Source organism: Neophocaena asiaeorientalis, unplaced genomic scaffold (assembly GCF_003031525.2).
Source record: "Neophocaena asiaeorientalis asiaeorientalis breed wild unplaced genomic scaffold, Neophocaena_asiaeorientalis_V1.1 scaffold225, whole genome shotgun sequence".
NCBI lineage: Eukaryota > Metazoa > Chordata > Mammalia > Artiodactyla > Phocoenidae > Neophocaena > Neophocaena asiaeorientalis.
Genome location: NW_020172364.1, coordinates 48,559 through 72,587, shown reverse-complemented (window position 1 = coordinate 72,587; position 24,029 = coordinate 48,559). Strand labels below are relative to the sequence as shown.

The 24,029-nt window shown below is 38.4% G+C and overlaps 1 long non-coding RNA gene across 1 annotated transcript; it reads left to right on the top strand.

The window, feature by feature from the left end:
* The first annotated feature begins 53 nt into the window (after positions 1–53).
* On the top strand, positions 54–21,425 carry LOC112414586 (uncharacterized). The gene is made up of 3 exons (XR_003006187.1): positions 54–113; positions 1,534–1,647; positions 21,282–21,425. It is a non-coding gene; the product is annotated as an uncharacterized LOC112414586 (long non-coding RNA).
* Positions 21,426–24,029: the final 2,604 nt, after the last annotated feature.

The window sequence follows — 24,029 nt, the reverse complement described above, 5'->3', positions numbered from 1 at the left end:
CAGCCTTAGTCTCGCGGAGCTCAGCCTTAGTCTCGCGAAATTGAGCGAGGTTACGGAAGCCGAAAGGATTGGGCCAAGCTTTTCTGGAGCTAAGGGAAGACTGCGGATTTGAGGTAGTGATGTGTGTAGCAAGTTTGCTTTGTAAAATTTCCGAGGTATTAGTACATTGAAATGGCCCGAGCTCTAATCTGTGGTAGATAATAATTCATCCTCTTATTTAGCGAGGCACTTCAAAGTGCGAGTGTTAGGAGGAGAACTCGAAACCGGTTACAAAGTTTCTTCCCTCGAAGTATTCGCTGCATAAGTCACTACCTGCGCCTCAGGCATAATCACGTTAAAACGACTGCTCTGGGAGATTTCCTGGTAGGCTAAAGGGCAGAAGAAAGGCAGGACACTAACATTTACTAAACTCTGGAGCTGTGTTCTCTAGCCATACCCTGTTCACTATTAGTGCTTTTAGAGTTAAAACCAGAATGGCCTTAATGCCTACATGTACGCATATATACATTCTTTTTTATTTCTTCAGTTTAAGTGGTTTCTCAAAATTTAGTGCCCATAAGGTTTACTGTATAGTGTGTACACTAAAGTCAATATGCTATACTTAGGGGTAATTAAAGTGATTTTTCAAAGGTAATTGTGACAGGCTCCCCTCCTCCCCCCCCACCTTACTTACTGACTTGGGAACCTAACCACTGTACCTCATCGTACTCTCATTTTGGAGATTGAGGAAACAGGCCCAGAGACTCTCAATATATTTGCTCAATATCACCAGCTGGCAAAATGCTAGTTTGAATTTCAACCTACGACGGAATAGATCTTCACTGACAGAGTTGCTGGAGGAAGTATTTTTTATCATATAAAAGGTCTAACTTTAATATTGAAATAATGTGGCTTTGTTTTATTACAATATATTAAAGTCTGTATTACTTAAGTTGTGTAGTTTAGCCTACTCCTCCTGAACAAAAATAAATAGCAGTTATTCTGTCACCTTCTGCAGCTTTGCATATTTGGGGAGTTTAGTTTGCCTTTCGTTGTCTCCCCACCCAGCCAGAGTATAGTGAATGCCTTCACACTATTTTGGTTTACAATTACAGGTGTATTTGAATTCATTTTCTGCTGGGATAGGTACCTTTGACTTTAAAGGGGACAGGGTATGTGATCTTTGAGGTAGGACTGGAGGGAGTGAGGAGAGAAAGTGAGGAACTAGTTTTGCTTCTTATCTTGGAGAAACCAGTCCCACAGATGGAACTTCTCAAGGTGGACATAGAAAGAAGACACTTTTATTTTCACTTCTTGATTTAAGTTTTTTGGTTACTGGTTTGACTGTTAAAAGTATTTAAAAAATATTTTCCAAGTAATTTTTCCACATTAAGCAGTATGAGTGATTAAGTGGGTATATGGGAGGTAAGAGAGGGCAGGGCATTCAAGACAATCATATCTTTGGTGTCTTCACCCTGGGCCTATTTTTACTGTGATGTCAAATTCCATTTCTAAATAAACATATATGTACATCTTTTAACAAATGCTCTCTAGGCCCTGGAGATATAAAGATAAACAGAACAAAACAAAACAAAAAAACCCTGGTTCTTGCCTGGCACACAGTTCAATGGAGGAGTAGACATAAGAAGAAACAAATATGGCACAGTGGTAAGTACTGTTGTTGTGGATACCTGCTATGTGTCTGCTTAGTTCCCCTTTTTTTTTCTGGGAGATGAGGTAGTGGGAACTGATGAAGGTAAGAGAGAAGAGGAGGAGGCAAGTATGTGCACTTCAGGATGAGGGAGCAATAGGATTAAAGGAGTAGAGATGTGAAAAAGCAAAATGCTTTCTGGAGACTGCAAGATTGAAATTGAGTTAGGTAGGGATATTTTAGTTATGGACATTTTGGTTGTTTAAGTGTGTCGTTTCAGGTATTTTTCCTATAACGAGGCCACTTGGTTTCATTCATAAGTATGAGGTGCAAGAGGTTTAGATTACAGCTTTGTTACCATATAAGGTAGCTTTGTTCTATTCAAAGTTCTATTCGAGGGACTTCCCTGGCAGTCCAGTGGTAAGACTCTGAGCTTCCACTGCAGAGGACACGGATTTGATCCCTGGTCAGGGAACTAAGATCCTACATGCCTTGCGGCACAGCCAAAAAAAAAAAAAAACTAAACACCCTCTCCCAAAAAAATCCCAAACTTCTATTCAAAGTCCCCCTAAATTGACTCAAGAAAGAGTGAAGAAGACTAAATGGAAAGTATGGCTAGACCAGCCAAAAATCCATCCTCGTTATTAAAGAAATAATTTAAACTACAAGCCCTTGTGATGAGGGCTGGTACATCTTCATTCATTCAGTAATCTTTGTTTCCACCACCTTCTCTTTTCATTTTTTTCTATCACAGACCAAGACATCTCTAAGGAAAACATTGCTAGTCTAGTATTTATCCACTTGAGTGTGCTCTAAGATCATTATGTGTATCAGATTTTCTACCCTTTACCAGAAAACCAACTGCCAATTAAACAAAGATTCAGGGATGGGAAACTGTGACCTATCATATAAAGTCATTTTAAGATAGCTGTGTCTCTAACACCTTCTCCATTTTTTAATTACTGGTAAATGTTTTGAGGATATTATTTTAATGTAAATCAGTTCATATATCAATGTCTAGGATTGATTAGCTCAGTCATTTTGAATTACTTTCTCCAAGAGGAAAGATCATTGGTTTTAGTTCCAGTCTGGGCTGGTTAGATTGAACAGACCCATGGGTGAATACTGCACAACTCCAGGGAAGGGTGGTGGTGGTGGTACTGGTGCATTTACATCATAATCCATGTACAATACACATGGCACTTGCAGAGATGTGCAGTGCTTGACCATACACAGTGGCCACCTGCATTGCTATTCTCAGCCAGCTATTTATCCATGTTTGTTTACAAAAAGGACTTGGAAATGAATGAGGATATTTAAGAAAAAATCCATCATGGTTGTTGAAAAAACAAACCAGTTGAAAGATGTGTAGAATACTTGCATGGAATAGATAGGTCAGTATGCTTACTCTCAGGTACTTTGTCATGACTGCTTATAAAGATACGTGCACACACACACACACACACACACTTCTTAGATTCTCATTTTGTGGCAGTTGCTCAGAATACTGTGCAAGAGAACATGTCAAGGTTATCACCAAGAAAAATTGACAGCTTAATTGATGCTAAATAAATAGTATTCCTTGTCAATACATTCTGGGTTGGTTTGATACTCATTTTTAATGCATTTGGGTGTTTCTTTGAAAAAGAGTAGTTGATCATCTTTTTATTAATTTTTTTCTTTTTGGCCCCACTGAGCAGCTTGTGGGATTTTAGGTCCCCGACCAGGGACTGAACCCGTGTCCTTGGCAGGGAGAGTGCAGAGTCGTAACCACTGGACCTCCAGGGAATTCCCTGATCATCTTTTTTAAAAAATTTATTTTATTTATTAAACTATAGTTGGTTTACAATATTGTGTTAGTTTCAGGTGTACAGCTTGAGATTCTTTTCCATTATAGGTTTTTACAAGATATTGAATATAGTTCCATGTGCTATACAGTAAATCCTTGTTGTGATCATCTTTTATTTTATTATTTTTTTTTATTTTTATTTTTTTTAACATCTTTATTGGGGTATAATTGCTTTACAATGGTGTGTTAGTTTCTGATTTATAACAAAGTGAATCAGCTATACATATACATGTGCTCCCATGTGTCTTCCCTCTTGCGTCTCCCTCCCTCCCACTCTCCCCCTCCCACCCCTCCAGGCTGTCCCAAAGCCCCGAGCTTATATCCCTGTGCCTTGCGGCTGCTTCCCCCTAGCTATCTACCTTACTACGTTTGTTAGTGTGTATATGTCCATGACTCTCTCTCACCCTGTCAAAACTCACCCTTCCCCCTCCCCATATCCTCAAGTCCGTGATCATCTTTTAATTATTAAACAGTAACTCCTTTTCATTTTATTGATGGCAACACCAAAGAAGAATTTCAGAGACTAGAAATGTATTATTGCGTTAGTATATTTCCCTCCTTAATGGAATCCATTGGAAGAGCCAGCCTATCTGGGTAAAGATTCAACTCTGATCCTACTCACTTTAGATATGACATTTTATTATTGGTAGACATAAAGTGGTCAAATTTCCAAATGCAATTAATTGAATGAATTAATTCATCCAGCAAATATTTGTTGAGGGTTAGGCACTCTTTCAAATGTTAGGGATATAATAGTGGAAAAATACACCAAGATTCCTGCCTTCATGGAGCTTACATTCTGGTGGAAAGAGACAGACAATGAGCAATAAACATAATAAGTAAATGTTAGACGGTGTTAAATCCTATAGAAAAAGAAGAAAGTCAGGGTTAGGGGCATTGGAAGTGAAGAGGGTTGGGTGTAGTACTTTTAAATAGAATGGTCAGGGCAGGTCTCATTGAGAAGATGACATCTGAGCAAAGACTTGAAGGAGATGAAGGAATTAGTCATTCAGCTTATTTGGAAGAAAAACGTTCCAGGCAGAGGGAACAGCCAGCACAGAGGTCCTAAGGCAGGTGAGTACTTGGTATATTGGGAACAGCAAGCAAGACAGTGTGGCAGGAACAGGGTGAGAATGGAGGTGCAGGATTTGTAGGCTATTGGAAGAACTGGCTTTTACTCTTTGTGGAATAGGAGTTGTTTCAGGGTTTTAAGCAGAAAGGTATTATGACTTTCATTATAAAAGTTTTGGCTGCCATATAGGCTGGAGTTAACTAAATACCTATTGCTCTTAATGGAAAGGAAAAAGTTTTATAGAAGGCTATCTTTGATTTCTTGGAAAACATAATTTCTTTTTAAAGTTTACCCATGATTGCATAGAATGAGAATACAAAGTTTTAATGGCTGCAAGAAGATTAAGAGTGTGAGCAACTATTACCACGATGTAGGGAGTTATCATAGGGGGAACAGTTTAGTCCAGGAGTCCTGGTTGTATTTTGGGAGCAGACCATCTAATCTCCCAAGCCTCTCTTGTCACCTTTAAAACTCAGGGGTTGGACACAATGAACTTTCAGATCTAACCTTTAACATTCTCTGTCTGTGATAAAAACAGTCCAAGTGCTAAAACTGCATATCTGTCTTTAAGCCACTATGCTTCTTTTTCTATGAAGAAGGTAGGAAGTTCTTTTCCTATCGTATTGCATTGCTGGTAAGTGTGGGTTCCTACTGTGGATAGTCCCTTTAAATGGATGAGTTTCTCTAGTTCCAATTGGTTGTGGATAGAAAAGAGACCAGCCACAGAAGTCACAGACATTGGTTGGTCACTCTCAGGAAACCTGAGTGTGACAGTTCCATGAGGTAGTCATTGCACTGGGGGATCCTGTTTTTCAAGTGCAGAAATTAATTAGACGCTGATTTAGAAACCTCATTGATGATGTTTAATGGTGAAATATAAATGTCATGTGCACCAGAAACTCATGGAGTATCAATATATTCTCCCATGAGAAGCCAGCTCTTGTCAGTAGAGGTTTGTTTGTGAGCCTGGAATCAGAGCAAAAGCAGGCTGTTGGGTGATGTTAATGACTAATCCCATCAAACTATGTAGTCTTATGCATTTATTTCCTCTATATGAGTATTTCTGCTAAGGCTGTCTGATATTCTGCTCACCTAGGAACCCCCTCTGTCTCTCTCTCTTTCTCTCTCCCCCACCCTCTTTCTCTTTCCTTCTCTCCCTGTCTTTCTCTTATATATATATATATATATATATATATATATATACATTTTTATAGTTATAGTCTCCATATATATAATATACATTAGTTATATTCTCCATATATGTCATTTTATATATATGTAATTATAGTTTCTGTTTTTGAAGCAGTTTTCAAAGATTTTTTTTAACCTTTTTTGAAATGGAAGCCCAATGTACAAAACAGGTAACAACAGAACTATCTTTGTTGGAACAATTGACAGGAAGATATTCAGCAATCTATTAACACCTCCCCCATTTCTCCCTGCTCTGCCATGGCTGGAGAGGTACCTTTAAGGAATATCTCAGACTTGTTAGCAGATTACTCCTTCAGGCAGGGTTCAATATCATTGATTATGTTTCAGCTTAAGTTATTATCATATTCTACTCATTGTTCTCTATGTCTATACTGTAGTCTCTCTGAAATTGTATATTTTTCAAATTTTCCAGCCATACACACACTTTCTTTTCTGCTTGTAACCACTTTCACAAGTGGTGATTCTTGTTCATTGTGCTTTGATTCTTCCTGGTTTCACTTTTTGAGAAAGTAATCTGGTTTCCAATTTCAGGAGTGTTCCATTGCCCTAATAAATTTCACTATGAAACCCTTTATGATCTGGTCTCTGCCTACGTATCCTACCTCATTTTCAATCCTTTCTATCATCATCGGGACTCAACCACATGGATTTTCTGATATTTTCTAAACACTCCCAAGTTTTTCCCAGTTCAGAGCTTTTGTACTTGCTGTTTTTGAAATGCTCTTCCCTAACTTTTCTTTATTTTGTTTTTTTAAATATTCAGGTCTTAGTTTGAAGGAGACCTCTTCTGTCTCATAGCACTCCATTTATTTCCATCATAACAGTTATCATAGTTTATTTTCTTACCGATTATTTGTCTTACCCACTAAAATATAAGTCCATGAGGACAGGGCCATATCTATCTTGTTCATGACTGTGTACTCAATAGCTAGCTCAGTGCCTGGCACATATGAATGAATGACAATATACAAATATTTACATGCAGATATCACACTCAGAGTAAGGGATGAGACATAGTATGTCATATATGTCACATATATGGCTGAGCAAGGCTAAATTAACCTGGTTGCTGAAGGGGACCTGGAAATAATTTCCAATTCTGGGCCATGGGACCACCTTTTGCCTTGGGAGGTAGTTACGGCAAGCAAAACATGTCATCTGGAAATTATAGCAGCAGACAAAAGGTGGTATTCCAAAAAAGTGGTTCATATTATTGGTTCAACATAGAATAAAAGTGTTTTCTGGATGGGTGAAGGGAGCATGGTAACTGGATACTCCAGAAGCAGATGGGTTCATTTTTTAAAAAAACTTCAAAGGAGTTCTTTTCTCCTTTTGCTCAATTATGAGTTACTTGATGTGATAACTAAAAAAGCAAATGTAATTTTCTTTCTTCCTCCCTTTATATTTTTCTTCTCCCTGGTTTACATTTGGTTATTGTCTTTTATCTTGTATTAATCTTTGTTGATTTCATTGTATCTGTGATTAAGGACTGCCCTCTCTGAGGTGTGACTAGGAATAATCGCTCTGCAGTATTCTGTGCATATAGGACAAATATCTGCATGCGTGTTATATTAGGGTTCTCCAGAGAAACAGAAACACTAGGATGTGTGTATATATATAGAAAGTGATTTATTTTAAGGAATTGGCTTATGTGATTATGGCGTCTGACAAGTCCAAAATATGCAGGGTGGGCTGGCAGGAGAGCTGATGCTGTAGTTCAAGTCTGAAGGCAGAATTCTCTGCTGGCAGAATTCGCTCTTGCTTGAGGGAGGTCAGTCTGCAGTGTTTGTCTGGCCTTCAGCTGATTGGATGAGGCCCACCCACATTATGGAGGGCATTCTGTTTTACTCAAAAATCCACCAACTTAGGGGGCTTCCCTGGTGGCGCAGTGGTTGAGAATCTGCCTGCCATTGCAGGGGACACGGGTTCGGGCCCTGGTCTGGGAGGATCCCACATGCCGCGGAGCAACTGGGCCCGTGAGCCACAACTACTGAGCCTGCACGTCTGGAGCCTGTGCTCCGCAACAAGGGAGGCCACAATAATGAGAGGCCCGCGCACCGCAATGAGGAGTGGCCCCCACTTGCCGCAACTAGAGAAAGCCCTCGCACAGAAACGAAGGCCCAGCACAGCCATAAATAAAACTTTAAAAAAAAAAAAAAAAATCCACCAACTTAAATGTTAATTTCATCACAAAGCACCCTCACAGAAATATCCAGAATGTTTGGCTACATATACAGGCACCATGGCCCAGCCAAATTGACACGAAATAACTATCACAAATGTGTTGTACTTCAGTGCCACATTTTAAGACAATGATGCTTAATTGGAATAGTACAACCCCATGATGGCAAAGCAGCTACAGACCATGTTATGTGAAGAACAGCTGAAGGGATAGGGAATGGTTAGAAACTCAGCATCGAATAAAGAAAAAAGAACGAAGAGAATTGAGGACAGTCTCAGAGACCTCTGGGACAACATTAAACACACCAACATTCAAATTATAGAGGTCCTAGAAGAAAAAGAGAAAAAGAAAGGGTCTGAGAAAATATTTGAAGAGATTACAGTTGAAAACTTTCCTAACATGGGAAAGGAAATAGTCAATCAAGTCCAGGAAGTGCAGAGAGTCCCATACAGGAGAAATCCAAAAGAAACATGCCAAGACACATATTAATCAAACTATCAGAAATTAAATACAAAGAAAAAATGTTAAAAGCAGAAAGGAAAAAGAAACAAATAACATACAATGGAATCCCCATAAGGTTAACAGCTGATCTTTCGGCAGAAACTCTGCAAGCCATAAGTGAGAGGCAGGACATATTTAAAGTAATGAAAGGGAAAAACCTACAACCAAGATTACTCTACCCAGCAAGGATCTCATTCTGATTCGACAGAGACATTAAAACCTTTACAGATAAGCAAAGGTTAAGAGAATTCAGTACCACCAAACCAGCTTTACAACAAATGCTAAAGGAACTTCTCTAGGCAGGAAACACAAGAGAAGGAAAAGACCTACAATAACAAACACAAAACAATTAAGAAAATGGTAATAGGAACATACATATTGATAATTACTTTAAATGTAAATGGATTAAATGCTCCAACCAAAACACAGACTGGCTTAATGTATACAAAAACAAGACTCGTATATATGCTGTCTACAAGAGACCACTTCAGACCTAGGGACACATACAGACTGAAAGTGAGGGGATGGGAAAAGATACTCCATGCAAATGGAAATCAAAAGAAAGTGGAGTAGCAATTCTCATATCAGACAAAATAGACTTTAAAGACTATGACAAGAGAAAAAGAAGGACACTACATAATGATCAAGGGATCATTCCAAGAAGAAGATATAACAACTATAAATATTTTTGCATCCAAAATAGGAGCACCTCAATACATAAGGCAAATGCTAATAGCCATAAAAGGGGAAATCGACAGTAACACAATCATAGTAGGGAACTGTAACACCCCACATTCATGGATGGACAGATCATCCAAAATGAAAATAAGGAAACACAAGATTTAAATGACACATTAAACAAGATGGACTTAATTGATATTTATGGGACGTCGCATCCAAAAACAATAGAATACACTTTCTTCTCAAGTACTCATGGCACATTCTCTAGGATAGATCATATCTTGGGTCACAGATCAAGCCTTGGTAAATTTAAGAAAATCGTAATCGTATCAAGTATCTTTTCCGACCACAATGCTATGAGACTAGATATCAATTACAGGAAAAAAACTGTAAAAAATACAAACACATGGAGGCTAAAGAATTCTTACGCTACTAAACAACCAGGAGGTCACTGAAGAAATCAAAGAGAAAATCAAAAAAAGAAATAGAAACAAATGCAATGAAAACACTATGACCCCAAAACCTATGGGATGCAGCTCTAAGAGGGGAGTTTAGAGCAAAACAATCCTGCCTCAAAAAACAAGAAAAATATCAAATGACCAACCTAACTTTGCACCTAAAGCAATTAGAGAAAGAAGAACAAAAAACCCAAAGTTAGCAGAAGGAAAGAAATCATAAAGAGCAGATCAGAAATAAATGAAAAGAAATGAAGGAAACAATAGCAAAGATCAATAGAACTAAAAGCTGGTTCTTTGAGAAGGTAAACAAAATTGATAAACTACTACCCAGACTCATCAAGCAAAAAAGGGAGAAGACTCAAATCAACAGAATTAGAAATGAAAACGGAGAAGTAATAACTGACCCTGCAGAAATACAAAGAATCATGAGGGATTACTACAAGCAACTATATGCCAATAAAATGGACAACCTGGAAGAAGTGGACAAATTCTTGGAAAAGCACAACCTTCTCCGACTGAACCAGGAAGAACTAGAAAATATAAACAGACCAATCACAAGCACTGAAATTGAAACTGTGATTAAAACTCTTCCAACAACAATAAAAAGCCCAGGGCCAGATGGCTTTACAGGCGAATTCCATCAAACATTTAGAGAAGAGCTTACACCTATCCTTCTCAAACTCTCCCAAAATATAGCAGAGGGAGGAACACTCCCAAACTCATTCTATGGGGCCAGCATCACGCTGATACTAAAACCAGGCAAAGATGTCACAAAGAAAGAAAGCTACAGGCCAGTATCTCTGATGAACATAGATGCAAAAATCCACAACAAAATACTAGCAAGCAGAATCCAACAGCACATTAAAAGGATCATACACCATGAACAAGTGGAGTTTATTCCAGGAATGCAAGGATTCTTCAATATATGCAAATCAATGTGCTACAGCATATTAACAAACTTAAGGGGAAAAACCATATGATCATCTCGATAGATGCAGAAAAATTTTTTGACAAAATTCAACACCCATTGATAAAAGCCCTCCAGAAAGTAGGCATAGAGGTAACTTACCTGAACATAATAAAGGCCATATATGACAAACCCACAACCTACATCATTCTCAATGGTGAAAAACAAACCATTTCCTCTACGATCAGGAACAAGACAAGGTTGCCCACTCTCACCAATGTTATTCAACATAGTTTTGGAAGTCCTAGCCACAGCAATCACAGAAGAAAAAGAAATAAAAGGAATCCAAATTTGAAAAGAAGAAGTAAAGCTGTCACTGTTTGCAGATGACATGATACTATACATAAAGAATCCTAAAGATGCTACTAGAAAACTACTAGAGCTAATCAATGAATTTGGTAAAGTAGCAGGATACAAAATTAATGCACAGGAATCTCTTGCATACCTATACACTAATGATGAAAAACCTGAAAGAGAAATCAAGGAAACACTCCCATTTACCATTGGAACATGAGAATAAAATAAGTAGGAATAAACCTACCAAAGGAGACCAAACACCTGCATGGAGAAAACCCTAAGACACTGATGCAAGAAATTAAAAATGATACAAACAGATGCAGAGATATACCACGTTCTTGGATTGGGAGAATCAAGATTGTGAAAATGCCTATACTACCCAAAGCAATCTCCAATTCAGTGCAGTCCCTATCAAACTACCAATGGCATTTTTCACAGAACTAGAACAAAAAATTCCACAATTTGTTTGGAAACACAAAAGAACCCAAATAGCCAAAGCAATCTTGAGAAAGAAAAACGGAGCTGGAGGAATCAGGCTCCTTGACTTAGACTATACTACAAAGCTTCACTAATGAAAACTGTATGGTCCTGGCACAAAAACAGAAATATAGATCGATGGAACAGGATAGAAAGCCCAGAGATAAACCCATGCAGATATGGTCACCTTATTTTTGATAAAGGAAGCAAGAGTATACAGTGGAGAAAAGACAGCCTCTTCAATAAGTGGTGCTGGGAAAACTGGACAGCTACATGTCAAAGAATGAAATTAGAAAACTCCCTAACACCATAACCAAAAATAAACTCAAAATGGATTAAAGACCTGAATGTAAGGCCAGATATTTTAAAAACTCTTGGAGGAAAACATAGAACACTCTATGATATTAATCACAGCAAGATTCTTTTTGACCCACCTCCTAGACAAATGGAAATAAAACCAAAAATAAACAAGTGGGACCTAATGAAACTTAAATGCTTTTGCACAGCAAAGGAAACCATAAACAATATGAAAAGACAACCCTCAGAATGGGAGAAAATATTTGCAAACGAAGCAACTGACACAGGATTAATCTCCAAAATATACAGGCAGCGCATGTAGCTCAATATCAGAAAAACAAACAACCCAATCCAAAAATGGGCAGAAGACCTAAATAGACATTTCTCCAAAGAAGATATACAGAGTGCCAACAACCACATGAAAGTATGCTCAACATCACTAATCATTAGAGAAATGCAAATCAAAACTACAATGAGGTATCACCGCACACCAGTCAGAGTGGCCATCATCCAAAAATCTACAAACAATAAATGGAGAGGGTGTGGATAAAAGGGAACCCTTTTTCACTGTTGGTGGGAATGTAAATTGATGCAGCCACTATGGAGAATAGTACGGAGGTTCCTTAAGAATCGAAAAATAGAACTACCATACAACCCAGCAATCCCACTCTTGGGCATATATCCTGAGAAAACCATAATTCAGAAAGGGTCTTGTACCACAATGTTCATTGCAGCACTATTTACAATAGCCAGGACATGGAAGCAACCTATGTGTCCATCGACAGATGAATGAATAAAGAAGATGTGGTACATATATACAATGGAATATTACTCAGCCATAAAAAGGAACAAAATTGAGTTATTTGCAGAGAGGTGGACCGACCTAGTCTGTCATACAGAGTGAAGTAAATCAGAAAGAAAAAACAAATACCATATGCTAACACATATATATGGAATCTAAAAAAAAACAAAAAAAGAGGTTCTGATGAACCTAGGGGCAGAATAGGAATAAAGATGCAGATGTAGAGAATGGACTTGAGGACATGGTGATGGGGAAGGGTGAGCTGGGACGAAGTGAGAGAGTAGCATTGACATATATACACTACCAAATGTAAAATAGATAGCTAGTGGGAAGCAGCTACATAGCACAGGGAGATCAGTTCGGTGCTTTGTGACCACCTAGAGGGGTGGGATAGGGAGCGTGGGAGGGAGATGCAAGAAAGAGGGGATATGGGCATATATTTATACATATAGCTGATTCAGTTTGTTGTACAGCAGAAACACAACATTATAAAGCAATTATGCTCCCAATAAATATGTTAAAATAAACATAGAAATTCTGCATTGTTCAAACTACTGGGCTCCACACTTGTCCATGCCCAGTGTCTTTCTGAGTTGAATCATTATGTCTTACTTATATCAGAGTTATAGTATGAATTGTAGCCATTTCACTATCCTTTGGCTTGAAATTGCTTTAATTTCAGTTAAGGGCCTTTATCAACAAAACATCTAAGCTAGTAATGCTTTTATTTTACTATTTCTAATATCTAGAACATAAGGAGATTTCTTATCCAGCCTGGTGATTTCTGCAAAATAACTTCCATGTTGAGCATTGAGTAAAAAATTTTCTGCCTTTTGCATGAATCATTGACCCCAGGTGACTTCCGTTTTTAAGCTATAAAACATCTCTCCTAATTGTAACAAGCTAAGGATTTACTGTTAACTGTCTCATGCCCATTTCTGTGGCCATATTTCAACCCCTTCCCCAGCAATAATAAACAAAACCAAGCATCATCCTGTTAGGAAAGTTTTGGTTTTGTTTTTGTTGTTATTTTTCTGTGACACTTAGACCTTTCATTAGCTGTTGGTCCAGATTTTATTGTATTCATTTTTTGTATTGAAATAATTTATTGTATTCATTATTGGCATCATGGTGACTAGTATGAATGTAAGAGTTGTAATTCATTCATTCATTCACCTAATGTTTACTGAATATCTACTTGTGCCAAGCACCTCTAGGTGCTGGGAATTCAGTGGTGAACAAGTCACAGAAACATCATAATTGAAAAAGGTAGCATGAATGGTTATTGCTGATATTTTGCTTTCATCCTGATGAATCTTCCTTAATTCTATAATTCTGGATATGAAAGAAAAGTGAATTATTTCTATAGCTTTTATCAGTTATACAGAATAAAAGCACTAGTACTCTTGTTAAAATTTAACAAGAGTAAAGAATAAACAAGTGTAAAGAAGAATAAAATTCACAATAGTATAGTATAATTTTACAATAACACATATCATTATGTTGATTATCTCTGTATAATTAAAATGTTTCCAAGCCTTTGCCGTTGGCTCTTATTTCTGGCCAAATTAAGGATAACTCATTTCCTGAACTATATAACAAACGAGTATCTGTAGGATCCTTGGAATTAGTGGAATAAGAACTGAATTGGTGAAATTTTTATACCATTTACTACGAAATTTATTTTATGGAATAGTCTGAGTTGACATAGCCCCCTTTCCCAGTGTTCATGGAGAGAGAGAGTGTTGAATTTTGAGCAAGTGTTCTTATGATAGGTTTTATTAAAAATGACTAAACAAAAATACATTTTATGGGGCTTCCCTGGTGACGCAGTGGTTAAGAATCCACCAGCCAATGCAGGGGGCACGGGTTTGTGCCCTGGTCCAGGAAGATCCCACATGCCACACAGCAACTAAGCCCGTGCACCCCAAATACTGAGCCTGCACTCTAGAGCTCGCGAGCCACAACTATTGAAGCCCGCATGCCTAGAGCCCGTGCTCTGCAACAAAGGGAGCCACTGCAATGAGAAGCCCGTGCATCACAACAAAGAGTAGCCCCTGCTTGCCACAACTAGAGAAAGCTCGTGCACAGCAACAAAGACCCAACACGGCCAAAGATAATAAATAAAATTATTTTAAAAATAAGAGTAGTAAGAATCTGAAAAAGAATTTATTGATGTCTCTCTGTAAGTGAATCAAGTGGATGTACAGCAGCAAGAAACACAGCATTGAAAATCAGCTACACACCGTTATAAAAATAAAATACAAAAAAAAGAAAAAAAAGACAGAAATTCTTACAGAATTCGTTCAGGGGCTGTGATGCAACCTGGACTGACCACATCTAGACCCACAGCTGGATGGGACCTAAGGCTGGACACTCATGGGGCTGAGAGGCTTGGGGAGGATGGGCCAGCAAATGCAGCCCCTTAAGAGTAATACTGCCTGGTCCCCATTCCATGGGTCCCAAATCTCCAGGTGCAGGGGACCCTTCCTACAGCTAAAACATGCATGGGACACCTAGAGGATGGTACACTGTCTGATCGGGAAGAATTTGGAAAAGGCACCTCATCTCCTCATCTCCGGGTGGTCGGGTTCCCCCCTCCAGCCTCTTGCCTTACAATCTCCCCACTTGGGGAAGTCAGCACCTTCAACATCCTTTTTCGTACAGTTTGGAATTTGTCCGGAGCATGAAGCGGAAGGGGGTAACCAATGAGAGACAAGCCCTAGGTGTTTGGACAGGCACATGACACTCTAATTTCCAATCAGGAAGAGGAATTGACCAAGGGCTCAGCTTGCCCCCGTAACCAGAATAGGGCTTGAAGCAAACATGCTGTTTTGTGGCCAGTTCCCAAAAAAAACAAGTTGAAAAATGGAGCTCGGGACACTACAATTCACAAACCTGCAGGGTTGTAAATGATACCTATCAACGAAAAATGTCTTGAGGTATGTCATCGAAAAGGACTTGTAAGCAAGGCAGAATTGCAGGAAAGGGATTTCAAGAGGTAGATTGGACTTGCCATTAAAGCACATGAAAAGCGGCTGAACTTTGCCAATGACGCACAGGCAGGCAATGCAAATCAACACTACAAAGAGGTATCACTTCCCACCAGTCAGAATGGCCATTCCCACGAAGAGTAAAAACCAGAAATGGAGGTCAGGGCATGGAGAAAAGGGAGCCCTGTTACACTGATGCTGGGAATGTAAATTGCCAACGGCCACTCTGGAGAAGTGTATTGTGTTTCCCCAAAAATCTAAAAAACAGAGCTACAGAGCATACGGCACTTCCACTCATGGGCATATATATTGGGAAAACCAAAAATCGACAGGACACAGGTACCCCAACGTTTAGTGCTGCTCTGTTTACAAGAGTCTTGACTTGGATACAACCTAGATGTCCTTGGAAGGAAAAAATGGATAAAGAAGATGTGGTACTTATGTACAATGGAATATTACTCAGCCATGAAATCAATGAAATCAGGCCAGTTGCAGCAACTTGGGTGGACTTAGGTACTATCATTCTAAGTGACACAAGTCAGACAGAAAAAGAGACTTATCATAAGATATCACTTATAGGTGGAATCTAAAAATGGCTACATGTGCACTAAATTACAAAACAGAAACACAGTCACATCTTTAGGGCTTCCCTGGTGGCGCAGTTGTTAAGAATCCATCAGCCAATGCAGGGGACACGGGTTCAAGCCCAGGTCCGGGAAGATCCCCACATGTCGTGGAGCAACTAAGCCCATGTGCCTCAAATACTGAGCCTGTGCTCTAGAGCTCGCGAGCCACAACTACTGAGCCCGCGTGCCACAACTACTGAAGTCTGCACGCCTAGAGCTCGTGCTCTGCAACAAGAGAAGCCACCACAATGAGAAGCCCGTGCACCACAACGAAGAGTAGCCCCCCGCTCGCTACAACTAGAGAAAGCCCGCACTCAGCAACAAAGACCCAACACAGCCAAAGATAAATAAATAAAATTATTAAAAAAAATACATTTTATACAAGAAATATTGCTACTAAATGGATTAATAGCATGTCAGTGCTGAAATTTTCTGGGCAATCTCATTATTTACAGCCTGTTTTCCTATTTGTCTTTTTTCAAACCTTGAGCTCATGTGTGAGACTTTTTGGCATGCTTGCCCATTTAGGTTGTATACCCTCCCAGTTTTCCTGAAACTCTGTCGTAAGTGTTCATTTCAGTTCCATGCAAGACCCATACTCACCTTTGGCATGTGATACACTTCTCTAAGGCTAGCCTGAACTTATCACATCTTCAGTCTTTGAGAGAACCATGAAAATCCTCTTAGATCTTCATCACTTGGGCCTCTACTTGCACTCTTCCAATGGATTATATTTTATTCTCCCAAGGCCATGAAGTGAGCAAACACCAGTTCCCTATCCTGTCATTGACTGCAGACTCCTGTATTATTAAATTCTGAAACTTTTTAGTTTTATTAGAAAAGAAGAGAACTTAATCTCTCCTTTGTTCTCTAGGAAATTGCTTTTCCTTTGTTCTCCAGGAAGTCATTTTTAGTTCCCGTCTTCTTCTTCTCTTCCAGTAACTTCTCTTTTGTCCTCTTTTATGAATAAATCTTCTAGCTGATCTCCCTACATGAAGTATCTGAATTATAGTCATTACAGTGGTAATAAAATTTGACTATACAATCTAGTTTACATACCTGTAGAAATTTGAGATGTTTTGATAGTATGATTTATGAATTGATTTTTTTCCTGGTATAAATGATTAAATGGTGATCCTCTTCTCAGTTGACACCTACATAGAAGGATATCCATTATATTAGGGATTGTCAATAATAGTATCAGTGGAGAAAATCAAAAGCCTTGACTTGTGTTACAGCTATGACTGATTAATTGGTACCAGACTAACGCTTATGCAATAAAGAACTAAAAAAAAGAAAACGTGAAAACATATATGAAACAACTGTTTTCAGACATTGTACAGCAGGCAGTGCAAGACTACAGTGTCTGAGAGAAGGAAATCAAGCTAGATAAGCCCTACAATTGCCCAGTTTTCTGGCTGGAGGCACTTCGTAGACAGTGGTGCATAGAGGTGGAACCCAGACAAAACATGGCGGCCTTGCTAAACTGAGGGAGCAAATATCAGAGTTAGAGAGGCTTAAGAAAGTTAATTTATGGAGGAGAGGACCAAAAAGAAAGGAGCTAAGCAGGGTAAGAACTCCAGAAATTTGCATGGATGTCCCTTTGAGTATTTGAATATTAAGCCGTACATATATGGGGTGAGACTCCGCAAGACCAGATAAATGCCTACCAGGGAGGGAACAACTATAGGGAAGCTGTAAGCTGAAAATCCATCAGAGTTTCACAGCATTGGGAGATGTTTGAATTCTGACCAACTAGGGTGGAAAGGCCTGTTCACACTCAGGGAATTCAATAGAGATCCCCAAAGGGCTATACCATTAGTTTTACTCCTAAGAAGAAGGGCTAAAACTATCCCTAGAGTAAAATCTGTTCTAGACCCACCTTAATAAAGTTGAAATAGAAGCTGCAAAATGATCATATTACTCTTCAGGTACAGGCATACCTCGGAGATATTGTGGATTCCATTCTAGACCACTGCACTAAAGTGAATATCACAATAAATTGAGTCACATGCATTTTGGGGTTTCCCAGTGCATGTAAAAGTTATGTTTATACTATACGGCAGTCTATTAAGTGTGAAATCTAAAAAAACTCTTAAAAAACCACATACATACCTTAATTAAAAAATGCTTTATTGGGCTTCCCTGGTGGTGCAGTGGTTGAGAGTCCGCCTGCCGATGCAGGGGACACGGATTCGTGCCCCGGTCCAGGAAGATCCCACATGCCGCGGAGTGGCTGGGCCCGTGAGCCATGGCTGCTGAGCCTGCACGTCTGGAGCCTGTGCTCCGCAGCGGGAGAGGCCACAACCATGAGAGGTCCGCGTACCGCAAAAAAAAAAAAAAAAAAAGCTTTATTGCTGAAAAAATGCTTCCCATCATCTGACAATGCAGAGTTGTAACAAACCATAGTATCTGTGAAGCACAATAAAGTGAAATGCAGTAAAACAAGGTATGCCTGTAAATTAATTGCCTGCCAGAACAAAACTCAATTCCCTTTAATGAAACACAAAAATTACTCAACAATAAAATTCATCATATTCAACATTCATCAAAAATTGCTAGACATGTGGAAAATAATGAAAATGTGACCCGTAGCCAGGTGAAAAAATCCATCGATAGAACCAGACCAAGAAATGACAGAGATGATGGAATTAACAGACAAGGACGCTTAAAGCAGTTATTATAAATATATATAAAGATTTGTAATGGTAATGGAGATAGAGGCAAGAAAAGGGAGCTTTGTCATTTTCTATGTAAATGAAATGAATTCCCTTGGAATGAATTCTGGGGCAAGTATAAGGAGAGGAGAGAATGGTGGTAAATCCTTCTCCCTGTCCTCCTCCGATGGGTTTACTCTCTATGAATCACCCTTGCTTTCTGGGACTTTGGTAGGTTTGCTGAGGTTTACCACACTATGACAACTGGAGGGCAATGGAACAGAGAATTCTGAAGAGATGGTATATCACAGCAAGTGCCTGCTGACAGCCATAGAACCTTTGTGGTCTAAGAGGTATATGAAAAAACAGTGAATTTCTCTGTGTCCACAAGAAAGAAAGGGCCCAGAATACAGGTGAGAAAGAAACACCCAGCAGACTTGCAGGAGGTTTACCAGTCTTTCAGCCTGGGTGAGAAGAATCCCAGGGAGATGGGAGAAGATAAGAAGAGGACGCTGCCACATCCCAATGGATTATCAACAACACAGTGGTGAAACATCTCCAAGGATACCAGTTTCCAAAAAGGAGACCAATTAAAATACAAAGTGGATAACCCTTCTACCCAGATGTCATAGTGGCATATTTAAGTTCCCCAGCTCAGCAACAACCAGGGTAAAGGAAGAGGACAAAGGGAAAGTAATCTTAAATAGGAATGAGTTTTCGTTTTGGTACATCTTAGTTTTTTGTCAAGCAGGCTAAAAAAATGATTTCCTGCTCCCCAGTTGCTTTTCTAATCATCTAGCTTTAGATTTGTCACTGGATAATTTTAGAGATGTGCTCATTTCTGTAGAGGAATAAATGTGAAGCCAGCCTATAAACCTATGAGAAGTTAATGTGCTTTGTGTAGATAAGCAATTTAAAAACTAATATGTAGGTACATTATTGAGAGGAAAGGTAAAAGGGCACAGTAGAAAGCTAAAAATAGATGATTTTCTGTATCATTTTCGAGATGTGATGATTAAGTACTTGCATTCTTTGCTTTGTCTTATCAGCAAATACACAGCTGCAATAAAAAAAAACTCCATTTACCCTATAAATGTGATCTGAAAGAACTAAATCCTGTGTCTACCTGGTTAAAGCTTTTCTTCCTTAAAACAGGATGATTTAAGAGGAATATACATCTAGGCTCAGCCTTAGTAGTCCCTTGCCACTCACATGGTTAAATTTACTGTGGATTGCAAGTTCATGTAGTGTCCCTGGCCAAAATATAGAAGCTCTACTAATATTACCTCATCATACTATAATTTCCCTGGGACATAGACTTTCATTTCTTCAAGATTTGATTTTAAAATGTTATCTAGTTTTTAGGTCACTTGAACTTTGTTGGTTCTCAGTTTCTAAAATAATCCAGGCCTTTCCAGCTTTAAATTTCTGTGATAGTGTGATTTATGTTTGAAAATAAAAATACTTCCTTTTCAAAGAAAAATACCTCAAAGTATAATTTTATCATTATTAACACCAAATTGGGACTTCCCTGGTGGCACAGTGGTTAAGAATCTGCCTGCCAGTGCAGGGGACACAGGTTCGAGCCCTGGTCCTGGTAGATCCCACATGCCGCGGAGCAACTAAGCCCGTGTGCCACAACTACTGAAGCCCATGTGCCTAGAGCCTGTGCTCCACAACAAGAGAAGCCACTGCAGTGAGGAGCCCTTGTGCCGCAATGAAGAGTAGCTCCTGCTTGGTGCAACTGGAGAAAGCCTGCACGCAGCAATGAAGACCCAATGCAGCCAAAAATGAATAAACAAATAAATTAAAAAAAAACCAAACACCATATTGACTCATTAATTCATCCTTCTATGCCAATAGTTTGGAAAGAAGTGACACTAACAACTAAAAAAGAAATGTCTCCCTTTTTTTCAAGAATTGGTGACCTAAAAAGAATGCTCATGTTGTACACACTACTTATAGATCTAGAAAGCTAATATATTTATATTTATGTTTAATAGCACAACAAATCAAATTATTGCAAGATGAGAAGTTTTATATACATACATAGATAGCAGTATCTACATATATGTTCATATAAATATATATATATATGAATAAGTGTGTCATGGCTTCATTGGCATAAAATGTGGAAATTGGAAGAAAGGTGGAAGTTTTTACCATATTTTTCTAATGCTATGTGGTCAGCCTAAACTGGTAGATTCATATATTCCTGAACATCATGATAATTAGAGCTAAGAAGTGAATTAGATTACCAAATAGGCCTCAGTGGTCATTTGTTTTCTTTTGGCTACCTAACATCCATTTTTCCTAATTTTGGTAACAGTACCCACTTTTTCCCCACCCTCTGTCCTTGGGCTTTGTGTGGCCTAAACAACTGAGTCTAAGAATAGGCATGTGATTCAGTATAGGCCAATCATCATGTTTCATTCCTCTGATTAAATTGATTGGTTTAGGAATGGGCAGGTGACTTGATTTAGTCCACTGAGAGTTAAGCCCAGGAATTCTGATTAAACTGTTGAAAGGACCTTGTGTTTTTTACTTTATTATTTTTATTTTATTTTATTATTCTTTTAGTATTTTTTCTGGACTTCAACCTGAAACTGCTATCAGATATCTTGACACTTCGAATAAAGTCTACACATAAGAGAACAGAGCTGAGAGATGGAAAGATGCTGAATCCCAATGACGTCCTTTGAAATGCTGGGTGAAGCTGGGCCTGAAGATAGAGCTACCTCTATAGTTTTCAGATACTTAAGTCAATAAATACTTTTGTTTGCTTAGATAACCTTGAGTTAGATTTTATATTACCTCCAAAAGAGTACTATATTGGATATTTTCCATTTGCCCTCCAAATTCACTCTCTACTCTTCTCCACCCTCTCTGTGCCCCAGGGGACTAACCTATCTGAATTGCATCAAAGAGTTCTGTTGCCCTCTGGTTTCTGGTTGTGTTCAGCCAATGGAAGTCTCTCTGGAGACTGAAGTCAGGGCAATTATTCCCCATTTATTCCTAGGGGCTCTCACTGGTAGATACAAATGGGTTGGCAGGTCCTTCTTGCAGAGGCTGTAGATCCTGTCAAGTGTCCTTCTCTCTCCAGGTTTGAGTAGTTTTTTTCTCCCTTCACACCATCTGATGTAGGGGAGTAGTACCTCCCTACAAGTGCTAGTCCTGGATTAAAGCATTATGCTTAATTGATTTCCTGTAACCTTTCCCATACTTTTGTAGTCTCTCTATTAAATTCTCCTCAGTTATCCAGTTTGAGGCTAATCCAGAGCCATCTCTTTCTGCCAGAACCTGAGTGCTACATACTCCATTTGGTCTTCAAAATAGAGGAAAATGAGGTAGTTTTAAAAGACATAATCAGACTTGCCATTTGAATAATTTATTGCTTGGTGGTGAATGCTCAATTGAATATCACAGCAAGGCTTTAGACTTTTTGCAATGCATTAAAGGAAGTCTTTGGTAAAGGGAACTGAGGTCTGTTGGCATCTGTATGAGCTAGGACTTACTTTAAGATTTTGGATTCTTTTCCAGTCTGTCACTCCCAGAAACTACCTTTTAGTGCAACCATGGTGGGATTCTTCTTTGTTATCCATAGTAGCTCTAAGCATGCATCACAATGCTCTCACAAACTTACATTTTCACTTCTGCAGGTCTAAAAAGAGGGCTACTTGAATTTCTGTGAATAAATGAATAAAGAAATAATCTAGAAATGCACACCAAATTAAATGGCAGCAATCTATATGCAAGTAAAGCATTCATTTACATTCATTGACTTTATATCCTGTGATTATTTGCTTTAATTTTTTTTGTACCATCTATGTAAAAAGGGTTTCCTGAGAAAATTAACAATATTAATAAAACTAACAGGTTTATGTTAAAAACTACTCAGGAGAACAAACCTTCCATGGGTCTTTATATACTTCAGAAGGACATAGCTGTAAATATGCCAATTTCAAATTATTCATTGAAGTAATTTCTCAACTAGGTATCATATAATTACTGCATGTATTTTAAGTAGTAAGTTTACTTTAATGTAATTTATCTTTTAAACTTTTTACGACATTAGCCTTTTCTTCAGTTAGTCTGAATGATGAACACTGATGAGCTTTTTTAGTGATAAAGTGTTAAAAGAATTAACCATACTGAATATACATAATAGAGTTATAGCAGGTAGATATTCATTATTAACCTGAGGGTATGGAGTATATTCAGTAGTCAAGATGAAGCAAAATATTATTTATACTTTTAAGTTGAGAACACTTTACTAAGTCAATCAAGATACTTTCCACCTCATCTAGGTTTTCCTGACTCTTCACTTACAGCACAAATTTTACACTGGACAGCAGTTCAAACTAATAATAAGTATATGGTTGCTATATTTTTTCAAACTATAACATCTGTTTATGGTGATAATGGAACAAAATATTTGAAATTGCCCCGACCTAAGGAAAAAATATCTAAGCCATAAGCTTGCTATGTGTACAATGTTTTACATGTAACACATTTCCTCTCAGTCTCTTTTGTGAAAGGAAAATCAGAATGGAGTCAGTATTGCTAAGAGAGCTTTCTAAAATGGAGCTGGGAGACCATTGAGGAAGTGTGACTTATGTGCATCTCAGCCCAGATGGAATCTCACCTTTTGAACACTTATTGTCCTACTCAAGATACTTATCCGTCATGTACCCTAAAATAACTTGTGACAACCTATCTGCTTATTGAATCCTTACCCTAAAACAACTCATGATTCCTTAAGCACAAATATCCCCTGACTTGCATCAGAGTCAATCACAATTCTCTCGCAAGTTAACAACCTTGTGGCTTTTGTCTTTTTAAACTCCTGACTGATTCTCTTCTTCGGAGCAGTCTTTCAGTTTCATCCGAATCTGTGTCTCCCAAATTGCAATTCTTAAGACTCCAAAGCTGTTTGTTCTTTGCAGCCTCAATACTGATTATTGTTTGACATTTTCAACAGCACAACTGCTTTAAAAGTATGTACCAATCTCCACAGAAATCTAACAGATTTAAGAAAATATGTGTTATAATAATAGTTAATAATACCCAAGAGTTCTATAGCATGAATTAGTGCTTCACTGTGCTGGGCACCCTTGTTGATTAAAGGGTACAATAAAATATGGTTCCTGCTTTTAAGGAGAATGAAATTTAAGAGAAGTGAGCTATCGACACTAGGCAGTATAAGAAGCCTTTACATTTCAAAGGGCAGACTTGCTGAGGACTATTAGATGAAGAAAGGCAGTGTGTGCAGACTGCTGGCTATGGTGGTAATCTGGGCTTTAGTTCTGGCTACATCATATGCTAGTT